At 41.3% G+C, this 25,580-nt stretch overlaps 1 protein-coding gene across 3 annotated transcripts in view; it reads left to right on the top strand.

Annotated features, from left to right (window-relative positions):
- The window catches only part of tle3b (TLE family member 3, transcriptional corepressor b), a 148,585-nt gene that overhangs the window by 71,741 nt on the left and 51,264 nt on the right, over positions 1–25,580 (top strand). Inside the window, exon 1 of one of the 3 annotated variants that reach the window (XM_084350907.1) lies at positions 5,743–5,761. The exons of the other annotated variants lie outside the window; for them this stretch is intronic. The gene's annotated coding sequence lies outside the window, so the exon portion shown is untranslated. Of the gene's footprint in view, positions 1–5,742; positions 5,762–25,580 lie in introns of those variants that run through there. 3 annotated transcript variants of the gene reach the window in all.

The following is a 25,580-nucleotide window of genomic DNA, read 5'->3' on the forward strand; positions in this document are numbered from 1 at the left end:
AACCACCTCGCCTTCGCCAGCTACCCAGGCCGCAGTGTTCAGTCACTGGGTGGGATGGCCAGAAGATCTAATCCGGCAAAGCAGAGGGTGGAGGTTGAGGTGGACTCCTCTAGATGTGGTCAGTGTGGGACACCAAGGAGGACCGTCACTTATTTGGTGCCAGAGAAGGGCAAAGGCGGCCCTTCCTGTCCTTAAGCCCGGTCCCTTGACTTGCTGATGAGTGAAGCTCACCACAGACAAGACACTGTGCAAACCAAAGTCTGTGACGGAAACGTTACAAATCCTGTGTTTACCCGTCACTTCCAGAACAGCAAACACTCGGAGAATGTTTCAAAGTGGAGCTCAGACTATTAACAGATGTGGATCCCTCTCACTTTCCGCTGGCACGCCCGCATCCTTACAAATATACAAACACACACACAGAGGCTCACTGTACCACTGTGGCTTCCTCCACACACACAATACACCCACCACAATGACCTGGCGAGGCCCACACCATGCTGGAGTGTATATTTACTCCACAGCAATTTACCCTTGGGCTTTGACAACTCATCGTTTATGCCACTGTGGCGTTGCAGGGGCACCACTCCCTGTCTGTCCGTCCATCTGTCCGTCCATCTGTCTGTCCTCCCTGTCACATAGTGGCATGAATGGGAAATGAGATCCTGGATTGCAGCCAGAGACTGAGTCAAAGATGTTTTGAGGTCACAGTGATAGTTGACATGTTTTTATGTTGAGTTTTTTTGTTTGAATTTGATTGGCTCGTCCTAGAGGCTCTTCATCGAGCAGGAACTGTTGATTCTATTTTTTGTCAAAAACCTTTAACGGCACAGTTGGCTTTAATGGTCGTTTTACGTTAATTATAAATATGCTGCACTCGTGTTGACTGTGACTTTGGCTCGATCCCAATACGCCCCTTGCCTCTACCACTTAGCCCTTCCCCTCCGTTTTGCACGTTCACATCTAGGGGGGTCCTGAATCTTGTTGGCATTGAGGGCTACATGGCCCTCCAAACAAAGGATTATCAGTGGCACACTTTAAAGGGGCACTGTGTAGGAGTTGGAGAAGAAATTTAAACTTAATTTTGTTATTTACAATAAGTATGAGGTAATAATACAAACTCCAAAAAACATAACTGAGTACACAAGCTGTTCTCAGAGGAAAAGAAGGTCCCAAGAACACTGTTTGAAGCTAGAAAGGTGGCAGGGTCCGCCACATATGAACAAAGTAAAACAGTATGAAATTATGTTGTCCTTTGAGGTCAGTTTGTTTATTCAGTTCATCAGTCATGAAAACAAAGAGTTTGTTAATAAAACAATCACTAGTTTTTTTCAATGTATCGGTAGCTAACTAGCTAGCTAATGTCACATTGTTAGTGCTGGTTTCTGCTAGACAGTCACGCATTTTCGGTAAATTTCAATGTTGCATTCCCCCTTTGATGGCATATGCTGCCCGAAATTTAACTGAAGTCCTGCAGTGAAGTTGCTGTACTTGGTACCACTCCTTTAATATCAGAGCAGACTGATTGGATAGGAGCATGTGTTGCCAATGTCAGCCTATGAAGAACCGCTAGTGGCCAGGTAATGATTTTTTATCATTTTTATTTTCTATGTGATAACTTGATTGGTAGCGAGAAGTTGTGAACGAATTGCGTGCATCCTTACTTTTCTGTCTCCATCAGATAAATGGCAAAGAGTAACTCACAATACAATTCACGATACGTTGACCATGCTAATGTTAATATAGTTAATATAGCAGTTAATTTAACTGCGTTGTGGTGCTCACGTGTGCCGCATGCTATAATAAAAATATTGATGTTTGGCGCCAGTGTATCGATAATGGTATCTGAAGAGGAAGAATCATGATATTTTGCTGTATCGGTACTTTGTTCCACCACAAACATTAGGTCACATTTTTTGTTTTTTTTGTAAAATATCTCAATGAATACTGGATGGATAATTTGAGGATTTCATGAATCATTTCACCCCGAGGTCATCCTTCAGGCTGTTTCTGTTTAAAATCGGGAATGATTTGATGTAACTCAGTGGTATTTAGCTGTCAACAAGTCATGTCTGTGAAACATTTACTTCGCTTTTTCCCGGATTCTTCTTGTGAACCGCGGTTTTAAATTCATCATCCGCACTGCTGGATTGTAGGTTGATGTAACAACATGTCTGCGCGTCTTATTGAAGTAATTAGCCCGTCTTAACCTTTAATCTCACTAAATTCCTCCATCCCACCAGATGAGTCTCCCCCTGGCCTGGCTCAAAATTGTCAATTACGCCTGTCACATGGAAAAATGGAAAACAAGCCTATTTCCTCTCTTCTTCTCTTTCTTCTCTTGAGTCGCTTTGTCTTTCCTCTGCTCTGTGACTATAATTGCACATCTCATAATGACACTAAGCAGACATAGACGCAGATAAAGATAAGAGGGAGAGCTGGAGACGAGGGGAGAGATCGTGTCCCCAGAGTACCCAGTGTTTCCAGCTTAATTGATGACAACCAAAAGTGAAGTTTGGAACCTCTGAGCTCTCTCCTGTCAACATTTCAAGGAAGGGAGGCAACATATGCTCACTTGCATCGGGATGATGTTAAAGTAGAAGCTATGTTTTGTCCAAATCCCTGCAGCGGTGGTGCAGGACTGTTTTATGCACGTAGTAATCTGCAGGAGGCTAATTTAAAGACGCTTGTTCCCATAGTAAACAAAGCATTTACAGCTTGTGTGGTAACCTTCAACAAGTTTGCAGTGGGGTTGATCTCAGTGCCAGTGATAATGCGTAAGATTTAAAGGGAGTGCATGGAGAGGTTATAATCAGGCAACAGGTACTGAGTCTTTTATATGTCTTTATATAAGTGAAAGCAACAAGTGCTCCCAGCTATGAATTAAAAAGGGAGGGGGAAAAAATGTGTCTCCTTTGACTGCATGTTGCTTAACTCTCTGTCTCTGGGCTCTGGCAAGCCAAGCCCGATGTTAAGTGGCTTCTTGAGTTTATCCAGCGAGGTCAGAGGGAAAATAAAAACATCACGCGAGAGCTACAATTACAGCCCTCGAACATGACAAGCGTCTGTTTTTGTGCTTTTGACTGAGGGCCCACTTTTAATGGTCGGTTCTGGCTGCAAGATAAACAAACAGTCATAGGGTTAGCATAACCTCCGTCTGCGAGCGCTAGCCAACCCCAGCCAGCGAGACAGCCAGAGACGCTAAACTCTGCCGCAGCGCTCGGCAGCAACAGCAGAAGCAGCGGTGGTTTTGGCGGCAGGGTAAATTACAGCATGGAGCAAACCTGTGGTTTGTATACAGCATACTCACACACTCACTCGCTTTTCCTTTCACTCTCTCACACACACTCAGGCTCGCTCTACGCTCCTCTTCTTTCTGAGTATTTGACAAAAGTGCTCAGGTTAGACACACACATGTAGTCACTTGGGTGGGCCCATCCCTTTCCCACAGGTGTCTGCACAGCAAGGCCAACAATCAACATCGCCCCTGGCAAAACTTCCAACCTACAAACCCACTGACCTCATCAGCAGACCAGTAATCTCTTAAATTATCAGTTCCAAATCCTGTGGGAGAATCTAAGCTAATGGGATCTCATTATACGGAGCATAAAAAGAATCCCATCAGGTGACATTTACGTGTTGCATCATTCTCTATTCCCATCCAGCCGGGCCCGAGGGGCTAATCAGAGCTCAGTTCAGCTAGATTTCCTCTTAGACTGACACCCTGTTTGGAGCAGTGAGATAAACCATGATGGATGCTGATTGTAGGGTTACAGTAGTTGTGTCATGACGGCAGATGGTCTGTGTAATCACATATTGTGAATAATAGGCTGATGCACTCGGTGGTTACGGCCTGCTGCCCCTTTTATTGTGGATCTTTTTTTCACCAAGGCCACTGACAAATATTTTATCATTTTAACATTTATTATGATTTTTGTATTCAATTATTATTCTTATTAACATTTCATTTCTCTGTGCTCGGGCGAAGTAACATCATAAAGATGCTCAAAACAACAACTTGCATAACCTCTCCTCAAGAAATTCCATTTTAAAAATGTAAAAAGTTTTTCTTCTTCCTGTGGTCGTGTCGCACTTGAACTATTGGCTGCACTGCTACGACTACCGGAGGTACTTCTCAGTTGCGCCGTATCCATAAACTTTCAGAAATGTGCAGAAATACAGATGAAATGAACGCAGAGGTCAGACAGAAGGCTCCGTCTGTACAGTATCTAACGTTGAGTATAAATGAGCCTTAAGAAATCTGAAAATGTGGCGCTTGCTAACAGCACTGATTCTGCTCTTGATGTTGAGGAGGACAGTTGGGCTCAGGGAGGTTGTAGTGATGGTACATATGGTGCACTCTGACTCAACCCCCTGCACTGTACACTTCACGTTCTTTATGTATCCTTATTTATTTCGGTAGCAGTTCTGAGCCAGACTTTGAGAATAAAGGCTACAAAGCTTGTATTTAAAATTCTGGTTCATTTGTGTGAAGCTAGTGGAAACAGCTAAGCCAGGATGTACTGAGGAAACACTGCAGTTTGAGCTTTTCCTCCTTTGTGCTTCGTTGACTTTGAATGTGTAAACAAACTCGTCTTTGAACATGCTTTCTCCGTCTTTGTACTGTTTTCACACCTGCTGCTGAGTTCCTGTAACAGATGCATCCATACTTTAGGGTCACCGCGCTCACTCCTGCACACTGTTGTTAGCATACAGCCACACATACGCAGGCTTACTGTACAGACACACACAGACAGCGCCCACAATTAACAATGTGTTCGCACACGATCATTATGTACGTGTACACAAAGGAAAAACACAGACACACACAGATACACACTGGCAGAAACACCCATACGCCTACACACCTGCTGCTCGTCCTCCTCCTCCACAGCCCCTTGTGTTAATGGATGGGAGTCTAATTACTACTCTCACGCTGGGACTACTTTCTCCACACTTGTCTCCCAGGACATGTGTGCATGTTAGTGTGTGTGTGCATGTGTGAGTGTGTCTGGGAGTGGTGGGGTTAGCTACTGTCAGCACAAAGATCACACACACTGCTCATTAGCAGACTTTCTCTTTTCCCCTCCTTTCGCTCGCTGTTCGACACAGAAACACACTCGGCCTCATACAAAACACTGTTAAACATGGCGCGGCGTTTGGCTCCACATCAAGGTAGCAGCAGCTTAGCTTTGCATATGCATTTTATTTTAAGATATAGTTTATTTCCTCTCTCTCTGTCTTTCTCTCTCACAGAGATAGTTTGAGACAGAAAGAGATGATTGGTGTGCTTAAAGCAAGCGACAAAACCAGACAGACACACTTCCCCATTCAACCACCACAGTTCTGGTTAAAAATAACGACAAGGAACTGTGAGCTGCTGCCTCCTTCTCTCACGGTACTAATGCACACATCTGCACGCACAATCACACTCTCAAACACACAAATTCACAAAAGCAGCGCTGGTGGTGGCTGAGGTATTCCGAGTCTGTGTTTTGACACGGCCTCGTCTGTGACGCAGTGTGTGTTGTACCATAAACTGCCTCTGTACTAGAGTGACCTCCCCCACCACTTCCTCTGTGTCTGTGTGTGTTTCATCTCTCCTGCGGTTGTCAGACTCGAGGTCTAAGTGGAGCACAGAGGAGCAGACAGGTCTTCAGAGGAAAGATTACTGTTGAGAGCGTCTGCAGCTCACAAACAAAGGCCACCTGGCTCCTAGCAGCGGGACGGAAGTGAGCTCTCCTCGGTGCTACAGTGACAAGTGTGTGCTAATAACAGGCTCCTCACTCTCGAGGCCTAATTGGCTCTTCAGCTAATGTGGTGCTAATCATTCACAAATGCTGAGGAAACTTTGATGTTTATATTTTTGGTGAAGGACCTTTTTTCTCATTTTTTTGATGCATGTTTTTTGATCTGCATACGGCACAACAAGGGATGCAACAATAGTATGTGTCCTGTTTACTGCTTCATTCATGTGGTATTAATGATGAGCTGACACTGTTGTGGTAACACTCTTCATTTCTAAATGAACCAGTTAAATATTTCTTTGTGACCCTGACATGTAGAAACACCACAGCACGATACACTGCTTTCTATCATCTGAATGAGAAGCTATCTCACTTTGTGCAGCGCACATTTCAAAGGACGATCACTGGTTGTTTTTAGTGATCTGATCGATTTCAGCTGATTCACTGGCTCAACATGTTTTAAAGTTTACTTCAAATGGACAGTTTAGTTCATGTTGCTCAGTCACTTACTTTTTAAACTGCAGCGTTTCGAATTTCATTCTTTCAAAGACCCAATCAGCAACATTTCTGACCCTGAAAATAATATTCATGTACATAATTGTAAATGCATTGTATGAGGAAAATTACATTTTTGCATGCTTCTGAAACAAACAAGATTAAAAACAATAATTTGTCATTTTTCCTGCGTCATTTGTAAAAACATTACTAATGTAAATGAAACTTAACCAGCAACATGAGGATAATTAAGAACTTAGTGGTTATGGCTATGCTGTAGATCTTTATCGTGATACAAGACTATACAGTATATTGTCTTAGATTTTGGATATTGTTATATCGCAAAATGGCATAAGTTTGTTTTTTCCTGGTTTTAAAGGCTGCATAACAGTAAAGTGATGCCATTTTCTAAACTTACCAGACTGTTACACTTATTCTAATACTTGCCTTTACCCACTTAGTCATTATATCCACATTACTGGTGATTATTTATAAAAAAATCTCATCTAAATCTCAACTATTTTCTTGCGTATCACTGCGCAGAGGGAAAATATGCATCTCCTCATGAACGAGAGGCTCGTAAACAGTAATGGCGTCCTCCTCAGCTGAGCTGAAATGTTAGGCTAGTAAAAGGAAGCTAACTCAACTAGCTATCATCCATGAGCAGAAGTAGTACACTTCCTTCTGTGTGGTGATATGGAAAGAACATATAGTTCCTACATATTTTCTGCTGCTGGGAGACGCAGAAGGCTGACATCTCTACGGCTGATGTGTATTTTTGATTTTGGGGTGGACTATCCCTTTAAATGCCTCAGACTCATGACTTCTTTGTATTATTTGTGTTCTGTTCACTGTACAGTGTGGTGGTAGCGCTGCAGCTTTACACGACAGTGTCCTTAAAAAGCACCACATCATCTCTGAAGTATCCATCAAGTGTACATCAGCTGCCAAAGTCCCACTCTCTGGATGAGATTGTCCTACAAAGCAGCAGTGTTTGGTCCACAGACACAGAATAAAACACAGGAATTGAGTCTTACAGGCAGCTGTGGCAGCAGAATACGGATTCATCTCTGTCTGGCTGGCCTCATCGGCTAGTCGCTGTTGACTGGCGATGCAGAAGGAGGGGCAGACGGAGGGTGGGCAGGGACCAGCACCCGAGTGGACCCCCGGGCCGCTCGATTGCTCAGCCAAGTCGAAAATGTGTTCTCAGATCTTTGCCTGACATGCTGTCCTGTGGGGTTAGGCCTCTGCGTGTGTGTTTGGTCGTGTGTGTGTGTGCACGTCAGGGAGGAGAGGAAGCACTGTTTGGCAGAAATTCACACTGATCATCCTTGACTGGGGTGTGTGTGTGCGCGTGTGTGGTTTAAAGGGCATGGAGGTGTGTTTGGAGGAAGGAAGGCAATCTGATGTGTGACAGTTTTACAAAGGCCTGCAACAAATCTGAAATATCTGATCGTGGGTCATGTGTGAGCACCGTATGTCATCTGCTGTGTATGTTTATACTGTAGAGGTTACACATTTGAAGCATTTGTCGTGTTCTTGAGCTCATGACAAGGCGACGATGGCATTAATAGAGGCCACGATGTGAAAAATGTGTGTTTTTATGCTATTGAGGAAAATGTTTCAGGTATGTGTGTGTTTCATAATATAGTGGAGGCGGTGAAGCCGTGTTCTTCCCTGGGCCTGTTTCCAACTGGAACACTTTGTCAGATTGAGCGACCTTCGGCTGACAGGCCCAGAAGTTCACTGGACCGTGTGTGTGTGCATGCCGCCCAGTCTGTGATTGTATGGTCATGCATGTGTGCGATTGTGTGTATTAATATGGGTGAATGCACGCATGTGTGACTGTGTCTGTGTGTTTGTGTGGCACACATCCACTCTGTGTGTGTGGCGTGTGTGTTTGCAAATCTCCCAGTGTAGCAATCGGTCTTGACAGTCTGTGTAGGCCCATCACATCACTGTCACGCCACCCTCTCCCTCGGACGAGTGATGGAAGGAGTCCAGAGGGAGAGAGGAAGAGAGAGAGAGAGAGAGTGAATGACAGAAAGAATGACAGATCACATTGGACTCATCAGGAAAAAGTGCTGTGACACACACTCTTCTGCACGAAGAGAGACGGGCTGAGCGTGCCAGTCGAAGCCAAACAAAACAAACCGAGTCAACTTCCCTCTGATCCATGGATATTGGCTTAATTGGAAGTCTCCGCTCATTTGATTTCCTCAGAGGTAAACAGCTTGCAGCTTCTATTTCCCTGCTGACACAAGATGAACTTGTGCATGAAGTGAAGCGAGCCTTTCCTTTTTCTGCAAATGTTATACATCCTTTATGCTACATGTCGTTTGGCATCATCAGGAACAGTTTATACAACATTGCAGTTGTGATTTTTACTGTTAGTTCGGCTGACTGGAGAGTTAGCTTCAGGCTAAGGGTACAGAGTGCTGCAGGAACGAGTCCTAAAACCCGGAAAGTTCACATTTTTGCACTTCAGGTTCCCTCGCCTTGAAGTCATTGGGTTTTTATGCGTCTGTGCCAGAGGTTGTGGCCAGAAGTTTTATTTTTGGGATGTCCTTCCGTCCATCCGTCTGTCCCTTTCTTGCCAGCTTGATATCTCAGGAAATGCCTTGAGGGAACTTCTCGAAACTGTCCACTTCGACTGAAGGATGAACTGATTAGATTTTGGCCGTCAAAGGTGAAGGTCACTGTGACCTCATGGTGTCCCATTCTTGTGAATGCGATATCTCAGAAAAGCCTTCAGGGAATTTCTTCAAATTTGGCACAAATGTCACTTGAAATGAAGGACTGTTCATTAAAGGATGAACTGATTAGATTTGAATAGCTTGCATTGCAGCCTCCACCATCAGTGTATGAATGTGTGTGTAAAGTATTTTTAAAGCACTTTGTGTGGTCAGTAGACTGGAAAATGCTGTAGAAATGCAAGTCCATTTACCATTGGTCTAATAACTATGACACATTTTTTACACAAATGTCTAACAGGATAAAATGATGAAGTGATGACATTTTATATCCAAAAGGTCAAAGGTCAACTTCACTGTGACATCATAATATTCTCCAAAAAATGTTATGCCCATTATTCAGCACCAGCTCAGGAACAGCAGCATGACCGATGTGCGGAGTAGGGGTGGACTAATCATCGGCCCTGGCTGATATTAAGCATTTTTTCAATTTTTCGATTGTCAGAATACACTAATTTAAAAATGTGCCATTTTGGCTTTGATGACACATTCAGAAAATGGAAATACTCAAGTAAAGTACCTTAAAATTGTAATAAAGTACAGTACTTGAGTAAATTGAAGAGTTCAATTTTTACTGCAAATGATTATCGGCCCCAATATCGGTTTTCAGTCTCCTTGATTTCTAATAATTGGTATCGGCCCTGAAAAGGTCGTATTGGTTGATCCCTGGTGCAGAGGCATACAACTGTGATGCAGTAATTCTAGTTTAAGTGGGTGTTTGGTAAGATGCCTGAAATAAGGCCTGTGGTTAACACAATCTTAAGGGATTTTTATGTTTTGTTCTGAGATGTAAAATATGTCAGTAAATTCCCCAACAAGTGGCTAAATGAAACTACAGAAGTTTTCAGGAACATTAACTATCATCAGACTGAACATGGAGACTCATCTACTCACTACTCCGTCTTTACAGGCCGACTTTAGTTGCAAACTATTGTAACTCTGTTTTTACAGAATGTTTTTTTTGTAGAATGTTCAATTTATGGTAAATTAAATATAGTATAATGTAGTAAGACTTAGTGGGGGTGACGTTTAAGTCATGCGACTGCAACATAGGTCGTTTATAACCTGATGTCAGCCTTTTCATTATGCTTCAATAATCACAGTGGTTTCCATCTGTGAAGACTATCTTGCTGAACAAAATGTGCAAGTGTCATAAACTTTGATAAACTCTTGTCCCCAGAGTCATAGTCCTGATCAGAGCCTCTGTAAATCACCTCCTCTCTGTATCACTACATTGTCAAACCGTCCTCCATTGGTCTTGGAGGCTGTTTTCAGTCCCAGCTCAGTGTCCGTGTGTGTTCACCTTAAGGCCATATCCAGTTGAACTGGGCCTCATCGCCCCTGCTGAACTCCCCCTGTGATCCAAGGTCCCGGACCAGATGAACTCTAAGGCCACTGGCTCCTTCTCTAACTGAGCCATGAGCTAATTAGCTAACGGTAGCTAGCTACAGCCAAGGATAGCGAGCAAAGGGCAGCAGTTGTCGGACACTCTGGTGATCTGCTGACCCCTATATTTTTGGACCTTCCTTTGAATTCTGGCCATATTTCACAAATTACACCTTTAACACTTTAACACTTCAACCTTTGCATTTACATGTTAATGTGGTCCAAATTATTTGATACCAATCATGCTGCTTTCTGTGATCTATGAGTAAAAAGTGAAAGCTGGAGACAGCAAAATGACAGATGAGAGATGAGAGAAAATATCAACAACTGACCTTGAGATTCAATAACAGGCGTATAGCAGTACGCCAGAGGAATATAAAATTAGTTGGCCCTTAAAGAATTCATTCATGTAAAACATACTCAGTGAGGAGGACGGCATTGAGCTGAATACTCAATTTGTGGCCACGAGAAAGCGAATGATTCTCCTATTGGAGCCTTTTGCTGTCACATCAAGCTATTTTCATGTGATAGAGATAGGCTTTGACTATTTGCAACGACTAGATTGTCCTTTACAGTGGTACGAAATTGGTGTCGATCGAGTGTCAATCTTGAAGACTATTTGTGACCAGTGGATAATTTCCTTTTTAAGAGAGATGAATAAATACAAGTCCAATTTCCCAGAGTAGAAACTTTTCTATAAAGATGTGTTTTCTATGGTGTTTTATAGTTTAGATTGTAAAGAGAAAAGATGAGCGACTATTAGCAGGAGACAGTTTCTAACCAGCTGCGACAGCGTTGGCTGCTAATGTTTTTTTCTTGTGTGTCACCATGGCTAAATGTGGTCATGGAGACACCTTTAGCCATGCAAGACACAGTTACAAAACTTTACAGGTGTGGAGTTGATATCATGTTCATTTGAAGATGTAGTCCTGGGCTAGAACATGAAAATTTAGATGGGTGTCTGGCTGGTGTGATCCGAGCGCAAGATGGTCTCTGGTTTTCTCTCTATGTTTTAATGCTTTTTGTTCGTTGGCCGGCTCCTCCACTTTGATCGGCACTAAAATATCTCGACTACTATTAGATGGATTGGCATGAAATATTGTGCAGGTATTCTTGGTCTGCAAAGGATGTAACTCACTGAGAAATGTCTTGACAACTACTGGATGCTTTGCGATAAAATATCGTGCAGACATTTATGTTCTTTTTACTTGTAATAACTTTGGTGATCCCCTTTTTAATCCATCCTCACCATCTGGCCAAAATGTTTGCTTTGTCAGGTACTTTAGTTTATAACAAAATACCTGCAAAACAAATGACAGTCTCATCAGCCTCAGCTACGGTTGCACAATTAACTGCAATATGATCAAAATAGCAGGATGGCTTAGTGTAATATCCAAACTTCTAGAAGCTGCTATTTTTTGATAAAGGTAAACTGTGTGACAGAAACAGGATTATAATAATAAGTGCTGCAGAGATGTTCTGGTTTATTAATCTTGTTCTCCAGATGTAAGAAAAAATGTTGTTTGGTACAGACCCCAACAAAAGTTACATAATTATAATTTTAATAGTTTCTATTGTGAAAATGAAAACTGTGATGCAAAAATGATCATTCTCACTAACCGTGAATCATATCGCAATCTCAATATCTGACAAAATAATCACAATATATCTTTTTTGACCATGTCTTGAGGCCTTAGCTTTAGCTCTTCTTTCTGTTTACTGCTAAATAGCAAATTTCAACATGCTATGCTAAACATGCTAAGCTAAGATGGCAAACATAGCAAGCATTATACTTGCATTATAAATCATACACGCTAACATGCTAAACATCAGCATGTTGGCATGCTGATATTAGCCTTGATATTAGCGCTGCCGTAATGAACGCGTAATGTATGCAGCAGTTTGCATCAGAGTATTTTTTTAGTGTCTACACCTGCAGTGCATGTAGGATTGTGTGAGTCACAGGCGAAAGTGTGTATAATATGGGTAAGTTAACATCCACAGACAGTAAGCTAGAAAGTGACTAAACAACCACCAGCTGTTTGTTGTCAGGAGGATCAAGACCCCAAAGTGGAAACCAGCTAGACTCATTTCCTGTATACAGGAAGTTTAACTTAACAAACAGACAGATTACAGTGAAGCGTTGAGTTGCAGCAGCCGATCAACATACGATACGTGTTCAATGTAGCCAGCCTGTTAGAGGTAATCTCTGTTCTCATTATCATGATGTACAGTATATACAGTAAATGTGAAACAGGGGAGGTAAGCCTTGTTTCAGTCTGTATTAGCTTCTGTACATTGTCTTCTTATGTTGGAGCCTCCAGACAGCTGTGAAACTATGGTGACACCTGTGCAGATCTCATTAAGGTGTCCAGCGGGGAAGCTGCTCACTCAGCCTTGGCAACAGAGCTAAGTACTATAGCTCTCAAAGGAAACCACATTATAATGTTGGTAAGGACATCTGAGGGGAAGTTAGCAACCTGCACCGCTCCGGCTCCCAGGAGCGTAAAAACCTAACCATTTCTGCCACGCTGAGATTGTTTTCTCATCATTGCTCGGGACTTTCTGTCTCATAAATTGTCCATAAACTGCACAATCATTTGACAAAATCCAGCCGCACTCGCTAATATGAATTCCTTGTTTTGTAGAGTTAAGTTTATATTTCCCAAATGTGATGTTTGGCCCGGCCCACTCAGCGCCGTGCCAGCGAATGTGATCTTAGTCCCGTTTCAGAGTAATGATTTACAAAATTGCACAGGGTAAACTTTCGTGACTTCATTTCCTCTCCTGGTGCGTTGTCACTCAGCTGTAAATGTAATCAGTCGCTCGTCCAATTATGTTCAAACCCAGCCTGTCAGTGCTGTTTTGAAAAGCAGGGCTGCGGTTAACTGAGACAGTGAGGAGACTCTTGGCTTGTTCGCCTTGTCAGCTGCTGCTTTTAATGGAACTATCTTCTGAATAATATCCAGATTGCGCCTGCACTTCTTCATCCAATCCTTTTATGTGTTGGCTGCTTGAGGCGCACGAGGAAAATCTCCTTGATACTCCCGGCTTTTTCAACCTTTACTCGAAATGTGGAGCACAGATGGTCAGTGTTGGCTGGGAACCAGGTTTGAAAGGTTCTTGTAGTTCTTTTAATGCTGATGACGGTCCAGAAGTTTAATTGAAATGCGAGAAGTTGGACGAATAAAAGAAAACGTGTTTGAACACAGCATGATGTCTGTCGAGTGAATCTTCATATACAGTAAATTAATCTCATTAGCCAGAGGACTAAATCTGAGTTCTGTTTCCCGCTTTCTCTTCATCATAATTGCTTGTGTTTGTAGTGTGTGTGGCGGCGTCGTAGTGGGGTTGTTTTACAGAAATCTCATGGCACAAGCACGTAATTAAAGCATTGTAGGGGAAGTGTATTTGAGATCTTCATCAGCATAGACAAGCGAGAAAATTGCCATCACATGCAGTGATTTATTAGTTTCATTAATTTATGTTGATTTGCTTAATCACTCTCAGAGTGTGTCAGCCCCAGATCACATCAAGATGTTTACAGCCCCGGCACTCAGCAAAGCGAGGTGTTATAATACTGAAGTCAGATAATTAAACCGGAGTGCTGGATGTGTAATGGGGTTAAATTGGAAGCAAGGAAGCGCTGCAATCAATATTCTATCAGTCAGGAATTCGGGTGCATCTTGTGTTGATCGGTGCAGAGTAGAGCCGAGCATTATATCGTTATATGAGACTATATATCGTCATATTGTGTTTTAGATATCGTTAGATCGTGATATGACATAAGTGTTGTCTTTACCTGGTGGTAAAGGCTGCATGACAGTAAAGTGATGTCATTTCTTAGTCAGTATATCCACATTACTGATCCTTATTTATCAAAAATCTAATTTTGTTCATATTTTGTGAAAGTACCATCCCGACAGTATTCTTGCAATATCATTATCATGGTATTTGGTCAAAAATATGGTGTTATTACATTTTTGTTGCCCAGTGGGAGCATTTATGCAGTGCTTTTGAGGAGATTTTAAAATATCAAGATATATGTCATGTAGGGATCGACCAATAACTTTTTTTAGGGCCAATACTGATACTGGAGACTGATCAGAGATATTTATATATATACATCTGTGGTAAAAACAAATGAATGGAATGAAGCTGCTCTGTAGTCTGGTGGTACGGCAGCAGATACTTCTGCATCTTTTGCCAGACAGCAGCAGGGTGAACAGACAGGTTGGGATGGGTGTTGTCTTTTAGTATCCTTTGGGCTCTGTGCATACATCTCACTTCATCGATGTCACTGATGCTCTGTACATGGTACCAGTGATGTTCTGGGTGATTTTAATCACCCGCTGTAGAGACTTCCTGACCTGGGCGATACACGAACTATGCCAGTTTGTGATGACTCCAGTCAGGATGCTTTCTATTGCTCCTCTGTAAAAGTTCATCAGGATCTTGCTCCAGAATAGATATTTAGATGATTGAGTGTTGATCAGATATTACTTGTGATGTGTAGCCAATCAGATAGTGTTGTGGGCGGGACATTGAGTGAGACCAGAGAGTGGTGACTACAGACAGAGACAGAACACTCCATCAGAGCCAAAATTGTGCAATTTCTAATAGAGCCAAGCCGAGCCCATAATGTCAGTGAACTGAAACAGTAAACTTCACTCAAAAGGTAATAATTATAAATCACCCCAAGCATCTTTATCTGCACTATGTTCTATAAAACCAAAAAGTTTCATATCAGCTGATATCAATTACATACAGGCTGATACCGATATGAGCTGATTTCTGTGATAGGCCAACATCTGCCAACCAATATATTGATCGGGTTCTAATTTTTAGATAATTTAATTGTCGGTCAGACACAAAAAAACAAAAAAACACTGACTATCAGCCCCGATAATCCGTCAATCCTTAATCTCATGTATCACAATATATTCTAAAAATATTGAGATCTACTGTTGTTTTAAAGTCATATTGCACCAGCCCTAATGCAGAGTCCTAATGCATGACTTATGTTAAGTGTCTTCTTCCTCTTCCTCACCAGGTTGAGACACAGAGGCCCATTTGCTTTGAATGAAATGTATTTCTCTTTTGGATGTTAATGTATTCTCTTGTCTCATCAGTCTGCTCTTCCCGCTCATATTTTTTCAATGTAGTGGCTGGAATGAGATGCTGTTCTTACACTGCGTGCTGGTAAAGAAGCCGGGGTATTTTTAACTAGGCCCCCTGTGTCAGTTGCCAAGCATTGAAGAGCTTGTGTGAAGTCCTGTGCCTGGAGGGGCTTTCGGTTGTATCACTGTGTGGCAAAAACAAGCAGAGGAACAGCGGAGGAGCCAAAGGGGTTTGATTTTTTTTTCTTCCCCAGCAAGGTTGTGGACCTGACACTTAGAAATGTATCACAGGAGTGCCTCCAGAGACAGATAGCCTTTTGTTTTTTGCACTATAGGCAGATGTGGGATGTATCAGCAGAGGCATACTGCCGCCGCTGCTGCTGCTGTAGCTTTAGTCACAGAGGTGCCATGAGGAGTTTGGGGCCCTTGACAACAGCTCAACAACAGCTCAACATAATAGATATCTGTGGTCCCTGGTATGTTCCAGCTCTTCTCCTCAGCACAAGGTTTTCTTACACCTCATTTCCACATAGCTCTGTGTGCTACTGGAAGTCCAGTCATTTCTACAGGAACCACCGTTATCTTTTTCTGTTGAGAACATGCCTCAAGTGTGTAACATTTTTAACTTTAGCATAAGAATTGGACAGTCCGTAACCCTGTGTGCCACAGGAAGGAGGTAACATGTAGTACATCTCTATTTATACATTCAAGGCAAATTTAGCTAACATTGGTAGCATGCTAGCGGTGTAAAAGTGCAAGCTAAGGTAGCATACAAGGACTAATACTGATGCATCCATATTGGTTGATACAACTTTTGACAGGATATTTCACAAAACTGGCTGAACACCTGGCAGGTCGACCTCCTGACTTACTTGTCGCCATGCATTATTTTTGGACCTGTTTTTGTATCGATAATTCTCCAAATTAGATTCTCTAACAATTTAGCGTTGCTGTAAAGAAATACATTTCTTTGCGTTGAACACCATAATTACAGACACTAATCAAAACTGTGTGTAAATAAAGCATTGAATTTTAAAGGTTTTGTCTGGCCAAGGACACCTACAGAAAGTCAGATTTTCAGCCTGAAGTAGGGCTGCATTATTTATCTATTCATGTAGAATACTGAATTATACAATTTTAATGTAGAATACTAGAATACTACAATTAAACGATTAATTAATGTCACCTTCATTGATGTAAAACAAAGAAAAACAGGAGATCATCACATTTCACTTCACTAAATCTTTGTCATTTGATTAAAAAATACATTTTTATTTCATATTTTATTCAACAAAACTGGCAGAAACGTGTTCTCTCTCTCTAATGGTTTTGTCAACAAGACATCAATTATCATTTGTAATTGGCCTCGGCTGATGCCATTGTCCTCATTTTGTTGGCAGAGTTAAGACTACAGCACACTGGTACCCTGATGATGGGCATATTGGTTTTCTATGTCATCAAATGTAGCCGTGTTTCCATGAACAGTGTCAGTCTAAGTAATCCTCCTCATGTTCATACACATTGCCTTATATAATACATCTTTCAAATAAATGCCCTTGACACTTATTATATGATAATGTATGACTAATTGTAACGTCTGTGTTTTCACCCTGATCCTCTCATGTGACTGTTATAGATCTGTGATGTGCTGGTTTCTGCTCGTGCTCTCGCCACTCTGAGCCAGTATAACTTGTCTTCAGCTCTATCAGCCTACTTCAGCTGGCCACTTGCTGCCTGATCGCAGTTCTTTAATCTCATTAACTGCTATCTTTGGGAGCACATCTTAATGACTTTAAGGCAGATGATGTCGTTTAGTACAGATTTAATTGTTGTTACCTCTCTGACCCAGATTATTGTAACTGCTGTCTTACTGCTTAAAACAGCTTGGCAGGAAGGCCAAATCTTCCCTGTCTAATTGCCACGTCTTTATTCAGTCTGTGACCTTTGGTGTGTGTCTCTGTATACATTAATGTGTTTTAATGTGGAGCTTTATGTGCCACTTTTAGCCATTATAGCAGCATAGCTCTCAGACTGCCATATCTCAGTAACTATGAAATGGATTACCTTGAAGTTGTGTCTCATGGTCCCCAGAGGATGGATCCTCGTAGGGGTGGGTGATATGGTCCTAAAATAAAATCACAATATTTCAGGGTATTTCTGCCATAATGATGTTTTTGACTAAATATTTCTGGTTATTCACAATAGAGCTCTCCTTGCAGGATTTTTGGCTTGCCTCATACTCAGCTGGATGTTTCTGCTTGAGGTGGTGAAATAAGTTTGTTGTGTTGCCTCCTTCTGTTGTTACAGGCTTCTTACACATCTTACACATTACTGTAGTTTATTGCACATCTGATCATTTGTAACCAGACCACTTCAACACTCCCATATCACTCCCTTTTCTGGAACTGATGGTGCGTCATCCAAGTCGGAATTCCAAGTCGAGCAAGATCTGCATGGCCCGAGTTCGCGGCATAAACACAGATGTCATCACAGCAGTATTGCGGCGCACCTAGTGAACAATTTTACCTCTTCATCACTTTTTACTTCATGTAGTGTTTGTGCAGTCAAAACAACTTTGTAGTTGCCATTTTCACTTCGATTCAGTTGATCTGTGCTCATTAGAAGTTTTTGACAGTATGTGTTAGGAGCCGACTCCTCTTCTAAGTGCCCTCAACTGTTAAATCAGCTGCTGTAGTTACTTGTGAAGTTTGCGGCATTGCCATTCAAACACCTGTCTGCAGCGAGTGTCCATGTTTTTTGGAGCAAATGCACTGGGACACTTTTAAATTGGAATTCCAACTTCCGACTTGCAATGGAACGCACCATCATTCCATCAACATGGAGATGGTAGCAATGTTACTTTTACCTTATACGTTATCATTTTACTGATATTGTCATGTATAGTATAGTATTAAAAATCCCTAGTACTGTCAAATATATTGAAATATGGATTTATATCCATTCTGGATATTTGAAGCAGTTTCAATACTCATTTTTTGCAGTATGGACACGTCAGTACCAAAGTAACTTTGATGCTAATGTTCTTTAACCCAAAGTACATGAGCCTTGTTATATTTATCTTTTAATAAAAAATGCATGCTAACATTGTTATTGTGAGCAAGTTTAGAGCTGCAACGATTAGTCGACAGAAAAATAACCGCCAACTATTCTGATAATCGAATTATTTTTCTCTGTTTTATATCTTATCAATCTGAACATCTTTGTGTATTGGACTGATAAAACAAGACATTTAAAAACATCACCTTGGACTGTGAGATACATAGATAGACATGTTTTACTATTTTCTAAAATACAAAATTATTAATTGATTAGCCTAGAAAATAGCTGGCAGATTAATCAATAATGAAATCAGTTGTTAGTTTCAGCCCGAAGCATGCTGCCATGCTACCGCTGAGCTCAAAGCACCGCTGTGCCTAAATCCTAAATACAGCCTCATGGAGCTGTAGACTCTCAGTTTTGTTATTCAGTATTTATAAGGAGACTTTATACTTGTACAGTATTCATCTGTAAATCTTAGAGCAGTTGGCCGTCTGCACATTATAAAGATATCAGCTGCCACAGCCACTTAAAAACAGCCCGGCTGTGGATGAGGTGGTGCTCTGTGTGCGTGCCTCTTTGTATGAGAGAACTGTCCTCTGTTTGAGAGGCTCTTCAGTCAGCGTCTAAAACATATTTGTGAGTGATGCTACAAAGAGCATGAACTAAAGTACATACTTCTGTAGCTGCTAAAGCTCCACACCGTGACCCCTGAGAGGCTGTTGATCACGTTTCGTAACAATCTCATCTGCTCAGGCTGGGAAGACCGAGCGGCTCAAGGAGTAGCTCTGTCATTCACTAACAACCACTTGAACCTCGCTACCAAGGAGACCCAGGTACTCCCCAAATCCCAATTAATGAGAGAAAGGCTTTAAGAGGGTGTTCTTGACTCTGGCTGTGACAGCTTAATTGTAATTTTGGCGAGGCCCCTCTGGCAACAATCTTCTCTACTTGACAGCTCTGTGCTCCTGATTGAACTGAAAGCCCTCTTTTGCATATTCATTTAGTTACAAGTGAATACAGTAAAGTGGGGGAACATATGTCCACTGAGAGGATGTGTGCAGGCGATGCCGTTGTGTATTTGTAGACAGGGAGCCATTATGTATCTTCTCAACATGTTTCCACGGTTATAATTAGAATGAATGTGCTGACGACAAACACATTCATACAGATGACAGTGACATCAATGTGAAGCTGCATTTTAGTCAGATCTGATTAGTCCTCAGGAACATTTATATATATAACCTACTTGACTATTTATATCCCAAAAACAAGCTACTGTGCACATCTTGTATTTGTCAGACTACTCGTTAATAATGGCATAATAAGAAGGCTTTTATTCCACTTTAAAATGACGGGTCTTCCATCAATGGAAGTACATTTTGTATATGTGTCCGTTGATGTAAGAGCTATAAGGAAAGCTTTTGTTTACCACTTAAGAACAGAAACCTACCAGTATCAATTTCCTTGTCTCATTATTTCTAAGTAATATTTATCGGGGCGCCCAGTAGCTCAGCTGGTAGAGCTAACTAGAGTGAGGAAATCAAAATGTTCTCAGTTTACATTATCCTGTTGAAAATCATATACACTTTCAATGCTTGATCAGCAGCGGACGAAAATGGCGTGTGGAGCCGGAATATATCCGTATCTCACTCTGTGAATTGAGGATTTATTTCAACCAAACCAGAGGTGATTGTGGAAAGACAAACAATGAGTACGATTAGCAAACAAGGTCATTAAACTTGTTTGGTAAAAGAGAGAAACTTGAATTAAGAAGCTTTACTGGAAAAAAAGACATAAAATATCTCTTTTCTTGACTTTTTGTTTGTTTATTCAGTTTGATGTTTAGATTTATTGGGGATCTTAATGCTTTAACATCTCCTAGCTGAAACTACGGGAGCTATCACACTATTGCCTGTTGCAATACAAGACAGGATGGGCTGGGGCTAGCTGGTTAGCATGCTAACTTCAGTTGACATCTCTGTAACATTGTACACTGACATCTTTGACTTAATGTCAACACTGTTGTTTATTCATATTCTGGTGATAATGTTACTACCACTTGAATGTTTTAAACAAAAATTCTGGCCATATGTTACAAATTGCCCGTTGACCAGTGAGACGTGAGAAGCTGCGGGCTCTTTACAGTCATATAAGAAATACATAAAATACAAAACCATCAGATGAATTACTTTATATTGTTGCACCAGTATTTTTGTATTAAGGTCTCTATTGTAAGAAATCCAGTCATTGTACGTGAAAGACTGTTCCTGCATTAGCGCTGTTGTTGCTCAGAAGAGCACAGTGTGGTTCATCACCCCTGACTTCACATCAACCTGGTGGGACCATTACCATCAAACCGATGCATCCAGGAGCAAAAAGGCAGCAAGGTGCATTAACAGTCATCTCTTTAATGTTTGTTGGCTTTTAATGAAGTGCACTATATCTCACACGATTCCTTCTCCTTATTAACATAATATTAGCTTTGAAAAGACTGGAGCTAAATGCATTTTTCTGCATGAATAATGTAAGTTGAAGAGACGTGGCTTCTTCTTCCACATTTCTCTTGCCACGCATCGCGCAGCTCTTCCTCTCTGAAGTGGATGTCCCTAAAAGCACTTCCTGCGAGAGTGCAGTGAGGTGGACGGCAAAGCCGAACAAAAGGTTATTTTGTTGAAAGAGGCAGAGTGGTGACAAATTATGAACAACTCATTACACCGAGGTGGCACTTTGTAGAGCAGAGAAACACAATCAAACATGGAGGATGGATCTCTGGGGGAGTGTTGGAAGGTGCTAATAGCTCTCTGTCAATGACAAAATGAATTACATTAAATTTCCCCAAAGACCAAAACCTCATTAATACTTTAGTGCATTTCACGTTTCAGGATTAGTTTTTATGGTATTTCTGCTCTGTTGGATTCAGTACTTCACAACTTTAGACAAACTCAAAAAACACAGAAAGTGACAGAAGAAACAGAGGGTGTGTGTTTTTGTAACAACCTTTTCTCCTAAAATGTACAGTTACAGTACATACCGTACTACTATACAGTTTATACACAACACTTAATTATAGCCTATGTTACGTTTACTGGCAACGTTCTTTCCAGTCCAGAAAGTTCTTTGTGTAAAGATTTAATCAAAGGTGCATTTATAAACATTTTGAATTATTTATGAGGGATGATCTTTGTCATTTTTATTTACTTTGGAGCCATTACTTCCCTGTGTTATGTTTATCAAAAAGGGACACAAATATAAGATACACAGAGGCCGGCAGGTTGAAAAATAATAAACAAGCTTTAATAACCAAGCTGAAGTCCCCAGATCCAAAATCCAAAATGCAAGCAACAAAAAGGCAGTCGACAAAAAACCAGGCAACCAAGAAAACTAAAGAGTAATACAAAAGCGGAGAACAAATCAAGAACACACAAGGATCAGGGAAATAGACGCAGGAGGCACAGACGAACCAACAAAAACAAATGCTTCAAATGCACAAGGGGTGATCAACTAATGGGGAAAATAGAAAAAGACAAAGACATAGAAGTAGAAATTAACACATGACACATGAGGATATAATCTACAAAATAAAACAGGAAATGACAAACCATGACACCCTGTTAACAATCATTGATCATCATTCTGACATTTGATTATGATGATTGAGATATTACTGCGATGATTTACAGGTAGATATGAACATGGTTGATTCAGCTGCTGAGTGAAATGGTACTTTGTCTCTCATTTAACTGACAGGTCTAATGAGCGCGCACATGTATCAATATGCAAATGCAACCTTTTACCAGTGGTTATGTTAAGCTCATACATGTAAGTGGTAATGATCTTTTCAGCTTACTCTCGACAAGGAAGCAAATACGTATATAAATGTCAAACTAAACTGGTCCTTTAAAACACGTTGGTGCACTACAGGGCTGAGCAATGTGGCCTTAAAATACTATAGTGATATTTTTAGACTAAATTGGAATACGCAGTATGTAGCTCGATATTTCAAAATCTCTTCAAAAGCCCTTCATAAATGCTTCATAAAAGGACTGGGCGACGAAATCAAATATCACCTCGACATCGATATTGCAACAATATTGTGGGTATGAATATTACTTTTACAAAATATAAACACTAAAAGTAATGTGGATATAATGACTAAGTGGGTTAAAGCAAGTATTAGAACAAGTAGAACAGTCTGTCATGTTCAGAAAATTACATCACTTTACTGTAATGCAGCATTTAAAACCAGGAAAAGACAACACTTATAACACAACATCCAAAATCATATATAATCTCAAATCACCATAACGATGAATATCAATACACAGTATAACCGAGCCTAATTACACTAACTATAGTATGTCGTCTGACTAGGATCAATAGGTGTTTTGATAATACCTTTGTTTTGTTTTTGGCTCTAAATGAACATAATTGATGTGAAAACTCACATAAAGAGGTGAAGTGCTGTATTATGAAAAGTGACTTATTTATTATCTCAGTGTCTTTTAGTTCTCATGGGGACAGCGGAAGTGAACAAATTCACTGTAGATCCATATCCATCAACATGAAACAGGTTCTGTTGTCTTCGCTCACTTAATTGTTAACTGTTCGGAGCATTTCCACCAAAATTGAATTGGTTTGGAACTTAAAAAGTTGTTTCCCAGCTCGATTGTGCAACGCCCTCCATTGATGACACAGCCTTGATTATGAATACAGTGGTTCTGCTCAAAATATGGTGGAACCCAGCCTAGTTTGCCAGATACCACCACTCTTCCAAGAATCTTGAACTTCTTGGACATGGTTTTAAGGGTTTCCTCACTTTAATGTTGAGAACTTGGAAAGATATGATTGAGTATAATTAAGCTGCAGTTACAGCACACCAAATTTTCAGGTTTGGTTTGGCACTTCATGGTGAAACCAGCCTAGAAAACAATAAAAAAAACATACCATGGATGTGTTGTAACACAAGTCCTCTTTCTTCAGAATTGTTGTGTCTTCCTGCAGGGCTGTGGGGTGACGCAGTCTCACCCTCCTCTGGTCTCTTGGATAGAGTGATCAGCTGTTTGGATGTTATGGTGTTAAAGAGAGCCACTGTGTGGGCCAGCACATGTTTCCCTGGTGGCATCATCAAATCCCTGCGGCTGGACTCCCCACTTTGCTTAATATCCCTTGTCAACAACTGCTTTGGGTTCAGTTCTCGCCTCTGGTATTCTAATCAGTCACTATTATGGGCTAAACAGCTACACTGGCCCTGAGGCCAGCTGCCGGGCATGTTTGAATGTGTTTGGATGTGCGCCTGCATTGCAATGGCCTGCCAGCATGAGGGCAGCACAGTTTGACAGACCTCTGATGAACACACACACACACACACACACTGCCATAAACACAGACATGGCTGTGTGTAAAAACAAGTACACACTCTTTTGTAATTCAAAATGTTTTTATATTTTGTTGAGTTTTAAGACCTGACGAGTGATGACACTTGAGAGGGTCTGGCTTCACTAAGTTCCCCCTAACACACACGAACTTATGCATGTGTTTACCTGCAAATCCACAGTTCCTTTTTTATGATAATTACGCTGGGATGGTTGGAAAGGCGGGGCAATACAAATTGTAGTGTTGCTAGCTAGCAGTAAAAATTGAAGCGTGCTAAACAGGCTTGGAGCTTCCGTGACTAAATGCATTAAAAAAAAACCTTTAGAAGGATGAGCTAAAAGTCAAACTACCCAGGGCAGACAAATATCTCTGATATCCCTCACAAACAAAAGCTCCATCACAACTAGCTTACCTATCACTTCCTTATTACTGACTTAGCCCCTCTGTCCAGGACATGTCAGGTAGCCTCACCAAAAGCCTATTGTGCTTAACATTATTTTGTGTTTCTTCTTAAAAATGAAGCGGTTAGTTGTTGGTTAATGGGCGAAACTGACAACCCTTATTTGAACTTAACAGGAAAGTTACCACCATGTGAGCGACAGAGCACTTCCCTCAGTCTGACTCTCTCGGTCAGACTGACAGACAGGAAGTGATGGGCAGTGGGCAGCGTGCCAGCCTCAGCGATAAGTGGAGCTTTGAGTGTGGAGAAACCTGATAGCAGGACGGCAGCACTCAGCATGTTGGAGGTGAGGGACAGAGGGAGGAAGGGCATAACACTGACAACAGCATTACTTTTAAGTGGACAGCTTGAAGATATTAACAGGAGATGCTGTTTGCTGTGTGTGAGTTAATGACACATCAAGCAGAAGTGGTGCTGAGAGGAAATCAAACTAGACCGGTGAGTGAAGGTGAAACTCTATCACAAAGTCCCATACTTCCTTTTAAGCCCTGTGAGCCTATTTGTTTCAGATCTGGCAAAGTCAGAAAACACAAACCACATTTGCAACTGACGGGTTGCATTTTCGTGTATGTAGAGGTGTATTTATCGCACAGTTACTTTCAGTTCTAGGTTTTAAACCCACGCAACATCTTAAAAACCGCACCGTGCTCTGCTTGGTAAGACTTTGGAAACACCCTGTGGTGCTTCCTTAATAGGTGTGTTTGGCTGCTCGCTCCTATTCTCACGTTAACAAACACACACAGCAGTGTCAGAATGTCAGCCCTGTCCCAGGCCTCTGAATCCTCTCTCACATTTTGACGAGTGATTCAAACCTCTGGTATTCAACTGAAAGTGCCTGTTAGCCATTCAGTGTCTATGTGAGCAGGATAAACGTTGGCTGATCCAGGACTGGGAACTCTCTTACTTGGCTTTATGCTCATCTTCTAGTTATGCCTTATCACTAGAGTTGGGACTGATTCGATCCAATATAGATGTCAGGTGCTGATACTGGCGTAATTCACTCATCAGATATCAGACTGACATCACCTATCCATGCACTGATCCAAAATCCATAGTCTGATTGATTTATTGAGAGGCAGGGAGAGTACTTCTAACCCAGAAGTAAGCATCGCCCTGGTTCCTTGGACAAAAAGCAAACTTGAATATTGGATTATTGTAGAAAACAAGATCTGTGACAAGTTCATGA

Source organism: Pagrus pagrus (assembly GCF_965226575.1).
Source record: "Pagrus pagrus genome assembly, chromosome: 1".
In the NCBI taxonomy this organism is placed as follows: Eukaryota; Metazoa; Chordata; class Actinopteri; order Spariformes; family Sparidae; genus Pagrus; species Pagrus pagrus.